This window comes from Alligator sinensis, unplaced genomic scaffold (assembly GCF_000455745.1).
Source record: "Alligator sinensis unplaced genomic scaffold, ASM45574v1 scaffold172_1, whole genome shotgun sequence".
Taxonomy (NCBI): domain Eukaryota; kingdom Metazoa; phylum Chordata; order Crocodylia; family Alligatoridae; genus Alligator; species Alligator sinensis.
Window position 1 is genome coordinate 910,553 of NW_005842168.1, and position 6,282 is coordinate 916,834.

Genomic DNA, 6,282 nt, shown 5'->3' on the forward strand with positions numbered 1-6,282 from the left:
CTTCCAGTTGTTGTTGGGCGCAGTTTTTTAACTGTTCTCCGTCCCGTGCCCGGCCAACTGGAGCCGACAGGAGCTAATGAATTTTGGCACTTCTGATCTTCCTGCTTGTTCTTTCATTTCTTGTCTCTCACCAGGTATGTGTTGGTGCTTGGAGCAGCCTCTCCAGCACACTTCATGCTCTTCAGGGACCTTCTCCTGGGTCTTTAAGGTGAGCAGCATGATCCTTGCTGCCACACAGGCCCTGGAGACTCGGACAGTAAAGAAGTTTTTCGTTATGTCCAGCCTAAAATGGTCCTCCAGGAGCTTGTGACTGTTGGACCTTGTCTTCCCTTGGTGTGCCCTGGTGAACAGATGTGCTTCCAGTTCCTGGTGCACACCTCTTATATACTTTTGGCTGCCACGAAGTCACCCCTGAGCATACACTTTTCCAGGCTGAAGAGTCCCATGTCTCTCAGCCTGTCCTCATAAGGCCTGCTCTCTTGTCCTCGAATCATGGGTGTGGCTCTCCTCTGGACTCTCTCAAGCTTCTCCACATCCTTTCTGAATTGCAGAGCCCAGAACTGGACACAGTACTCCAGCTGTGGTTTCACCAAGGCCGAGTAAAGTGGAAGATGACTTCCTGGGTCTTGCTTGAGATCCATTGGTATATGCAAGCCAGAGTTTTGTTTGCTTTGCCAGCTGTGGCATTGCATTGGTGGCTCATATTCACCTTTTGGTCAATCATGACCCCCAAGTCTCTTTCAGTCGTTGTGCTACCGAGCGTAGCACTGCCGAACCTGTAAGCATGGTGTGAGTTTTTCCTCCTGAGGTAGAGCACCTTGCATTTCTCAGTGTTGAATGCCATCAGGTTTTGATCAGCCCACCTTGTAAGCCAGTCGAGGTTGGCCTGGATTGCAAGCCTATCCTCTAGGGTGACTGCACTTCCCCATAGCTTGGTGTTGTCAGTGAACTTGGCCAGTCCACTTTTGACACCAGCGTCCAGATTGTTTATAAACACATTGAAGAGTACAGGTCCGAGAATGGAGCCCTGGGGGATGCCAGTGGTCACCATGCACCATGTTGATTTGGTTCCATCAGCTAGCACTCTCTGGGTCCATCCATGGAGCCAGTTCCCTAGCCATTAGACCGTGAAGTTGTTGAGGCTGCGATTCCCTAATTTTTCCACAAGAACATCATGGGACACCAGATCAAAGGCTTTTTTGAAGTCCAAAAATGATATCCACCTCTTCTCCTTTGTCCAGGTGATGCATCACCTGGTCATAGAAGGAAATGAGATTAGTCAGACAAGACCTATCTGCAATGAAACTGTGTTGGCTGTCTCTCAGAAGGTTACCTTCTGTTAGCCTGTTGTTAATAGTTTCCTTGATGGTTTTCTTCAAGATCTTTCCAGGGATTGAGGTCAAACTGACTGGCCTGTAGACCCCTGGATCTTCCTACCTCCCTTTATTGAAGATAGGTGCTCTCTTCCAATTGTCAGGCACCTTGCCTGAGCACCATGAGTTCTTGAATATCCTTGCCATTGGCCGTGCTAATGTCAGCCAGTTTCTTTAGCACTCTTGGGTGCATTCTGTCCGGGCCGGCTGATTTGTGGATAACTAGCCTCTTTGCTTTTGTATCCTCCTTCCCTCCTGAAGACTCCTGATGACTCTCCATCCATGGCTATCACTATCGGTCTCTCTGTGTGATCGTCACACTGTTCACATCTTGTGTCGTCAGGATTTTATCTGGCCTGCAGTGGGTCCCTCAGCCCCAGCCAGCCCAGGCATGAGGGGCAGCCAGGGCCATGGTGTATATGGTTAGTCTCAGTGCCCCCAGGTGTGCAGCAGGGTGGGAGTGGCATGGCGATTGGACTGTACTTCCCAGCAGCCCTGGCTGCAGAAGCTCCTTCTGGCTGCTGCTGCCAGCCCCAGGCCCACTGCCTGGACACCCCAGCCTGTCCACCCCACACCCACTGCCAGGGGCACCAGATGGAGTGGGCAGGTGGGATCTCCAAGGAGACTAGCCAGAACCCCTGTGAGCAGGGTATGCTCAGCCAGGCAGACGGGATGGGGCTGCAGGCAGGCAGGGAGTGTATTCTGGCTCTGCCCTGGGCCCCAGCCCCATACTGTCACCACCCCATGATCCCAGCTCCAGCCCTGGACCCAGCTGACTCCTACCTGCCTGTCCCACTTCCAGATGCTGCTCCACCCCTGTCCCATCCTCCTGGCGTGTCCTGCCTGTGGGGGCCTCAGGCCAATCTTCATGGAGATTGCCCACCCACTCACCTGGCACACCCAATGGTGGTTGTGGGGTGGATGGGCCCAGCTCCAAATATTCTCAATTACCCCCGCCCTATCAGCCCCACCCCTCTACCCTGCCACGGTGGTATGGGGTCAGTACCCCTCTCCCCCCAACCTGCAACAGCTCACCAAAGGTCCTAAAGTGGCTCTCCAGCCAAAATAATTTCCCATCCCTGTTTTAGAACCTATATTGCTATATTAAACTAATTTTTGTCATTCGTGTCCACACTGCCATGTATATTAATCATATGTACATACTATAGTAAGATGTGTGGGGGTTCATTTTAATTGAAATACAACTAGCTACATTTTTAAACAAAAACTTTCAAACTTAAAAGGACACTATCAGCGTAGAAACTTGATTCACAAGAGCGTGAGAACAGAATAAGAACCCAAAATATTGTTAACAATTTCATTTTTATTACCTTATTAACAGTTACTAAAATTAAGATTTCTTTAAAAGTCTAATTTGCTTGTCACTATTGATGCTTCATGTTTTATTTATTGCATTTTGTGCAATTTGGATTTTTCAAACAGGCCATTTGTTTCACTTTTATCTAGGGTAGTTTCTAGTGCAGGGCTGACAAACTCATCCAGCCTTGCGAACTGGATGGAGTGCATGGAGCCAGTCTGCAGGCTGGGTTGGGCCAACAGACTGGACTCATGTACCGGATCCAGTGCATGAGTAACGAGGTGCATGGTAAAAATACATTCATGCCATAAACATTTTGATGTAAAGCCAGAAAGAACAATTCCTGACTTTTTCCAGCAACAGCATCATGTTTATACACTGTTTTCTGCACATCTCCATAAAGAAAAATGTGCAAACCAAAATGGCGCTTTATGCTGTAAACTTACAGATGCCAGAAGGAAGTGCAGACTTTACTGCAGACTTTACTGCTGTTGACTGCAGTAACATGAAGCCTCCAGGTATCTTTCTCTTCATTTTGATGAAATAATAATTCCAAGAGCTATGTTTGACTACAAAATACTACTTGTCTATGCTTTATACTATAGTTCTATATTTTACCTAACACATTGGAATAATTTTAGAAACGGTTCCAGAAAAAAAAATACATTCTTTATTCTAATTAATCTATTTTAAATGTGGATGAAAGAATAAATAATAGGTGTAAAGTAAAATCCTGCTCATTATGCACACATGAACAGCATCCTTGACATCAATAGGGAACAGAATATTTTCTTGGCTTTACAATGACTTTCTAGCTGTTCATTGTGTTCTGTTATGGAAGAGCTGTATATTGTAGAGTTTTTATGTGGAACTGCATTTGCTGTCTGGACAGCTGAGCCAAGAGCGGGTAAATCAGGCTTATTAATGGAAAACTACCAGGATTACTGAAATACATGCATGTAAAGGAACAGTCATGCTTTTTGTTATGGCTTTTGGCAGCACGCCTTTGTAGACTAACCTCCAGATTTCTGGGAAGCAGAAAAGAGCTTGTGTAATATAACACGCTATAGTTCATTAACAATGTGAAGGTGGCAGTGCAGAGCATAATGAAGTGGAAACACTGTCAATAAGCTTGTGGCTGATGGTAGTGCTAATGGAAAGTGGTTCTCAAGTGAACCTAGTGCTGGGACTGTAACCCCTCCCCGATTCACCACTACCTTGTGCCTTATGCAGTTACGCACGCTAGCGCAAAGTGTTCCCATTCTGATTTGGTGGCGCTTTATACCCATTTACATGTACTGATGTAAATGATGACACGACACACAGGTGACAATGACCAAGAAGGGAAAGAATAGTTCAGAATATTTAACTTCAGGATCCTGATTCTAAACTTGGAATATTTAAAATGAAGTTTCAATTTTAAAATATATTTTGAAAAAACTAGTAAAGAGAACATTTGTACTCAGCTTTTAAACACGGTGGATATCTTTCTCAAATGAATAAGACATCGGCTGCTTGATCGACTTGATTCATGAGAGTCTGCTATGTCATATTTCCATGACATCTTAGCATATCAGGAGCCTTCAATATGCACAATTCCTAGGGTTAGCACTTCATTATAGATCCTTTGTCATTTGAAAGTAAATTAGTGCACAGGAGGTTGAAATGGATCAGTACTTAAATATCACTCTGGCTTGTCGTCTGGGTATGCACGTGTATAATTTGGGAATTTCTGGGTTTGCTATCCCATGCAAGACTTAGCGGTGGCAATTCTTATGTACCTTCTTTATCCCTTTTCTTGCTGAGCACCCTCTTTGGAGAAAGACATACAACAGTAGCAACGGTGAGAAGAACAAGATGAATGGAAAGGGACAATTGCTTATATTTTTGCTGCTGGCATAGCTGTCACTCCTTTTAATTCAAAGCTTTCCTCACAGCTTTCCCCATAGTTGAATTCTGGACTGGAATGTTAGTTATTCTTGATTACTGCACTTCAGTAATTGCTACTTTCAATATGGTAATAACAGCAATGATATTTCAATTGTTTCAATGAGATTGTAAAAATATTAAGCTTTAATTAAGCTTAGTATTATCTTAAAATCCATCGAGTTTTAGCTTCAAGCAAGATTCAAATGGGAGTGAAAATAAGGTTTTTCACTGCTTCCAGGTTACCTGTACTAAACTGGAAGGTGCCGTCTGGTGTCTTCTGCTATCAAGCTAGGGAACTAGCTCTTTTAGTTCTGTCCTTGATTATTCTTCAGTGCTGTCTGCTTACATGGTGGCATGTAACAGGTTAGACGCTAATATTTATTTTCTGTTTTTTCCCTTAATGGAGGCTGGATAAAGAACCCAGGGTTTTTTTCATTTCAAGTTCTAGGGCCTGGTTTTTGTCTTGCAGTTTTTAATCCCTTTGGAACTGGATTCATAAAAACCTGTAGAACAGCGGTTTATTGGGAGCCTTTTCACATTTTGCGGGTATATGCTATGCAAGCATTTTGAAAGAGTGAAGCTTATGCACGTTCCTGGTCATGCATTTCTTGGTCATGACTGCTGAATTCTGGGCGACTGAGCTACTGTGTTCTCCAAAGTCTCAACCCAAGGTCCATGGATTTCAGTTAAGGTCCCCGCACTGATTTCATAGCCTTTCAGAACCAGAGTCTTACCTTTGTTGAAGTGTTGCAGAATTTTCTTAGTCATTCATTCAGTCGGCCATAAATGCTCATTGCACACAAACGGTTTATGCAAAGTTAATTTACAGTCTTACTACAGGACACCATGATTCAAGAAAGACCCTATATTTAAACAGTAACTAAAACACTTCAAAATAATATTTTTCCACAAAAAAGATTTCTTTATTTGTTTTTAACTACTGGTATGTACATTCCTAAAAAAAAATCTAGACATTTAACAAATAACATGTTGGGAAAAATGCATTAAGCTAAATGAATTGCACAGAAATGAGTGGCCAGCATATAGTAACTCATTTGAGCTACACCATGTCCATACCCCTATATTAAAGTAAACCCATGACACATGTCAGTTTGATCTATATTTAAACAAAGGAAAGTCAGAGAAGAGAGAGAAATGACATATAAATAGGGCTAATAATACCTATATTTCTATCCTAAATGGTTTATTTAAAACAAGAGAAGGAGGTTGAAGGTCTGAATTAACTCTGTTTTATGCACAGATTTTAAAATTTGGGAGCCAGGACACTTTTATGTGTTCATTAATAAACACACTTCCAAACATCTCAAAAATATTGCTCCATGCGCACAGAAGAATATTACTAACACCTTAACCTTTAAAAATATGTCAAGCTGTAAACATATTAACATATGTGGTATTTTACACCCCTAATAGAGTAAAATATCAATGGCATAGAGTAAAATATAAAAACAGAAACTGCTGAAAATTCTAGTAGATCACCTGGAGCAACACTATAGGCGGGGGATATTGTAAATGCATTAGTATCTGAACATATTAACTTATTTACTATAATATTTGCAGCCATTGGGAATGTTCTGGCTCTTCTAAAAGTTGTACATCTCTGACAACAAGCACCCGCTTACAGCACTGTCAGCTTTCCCT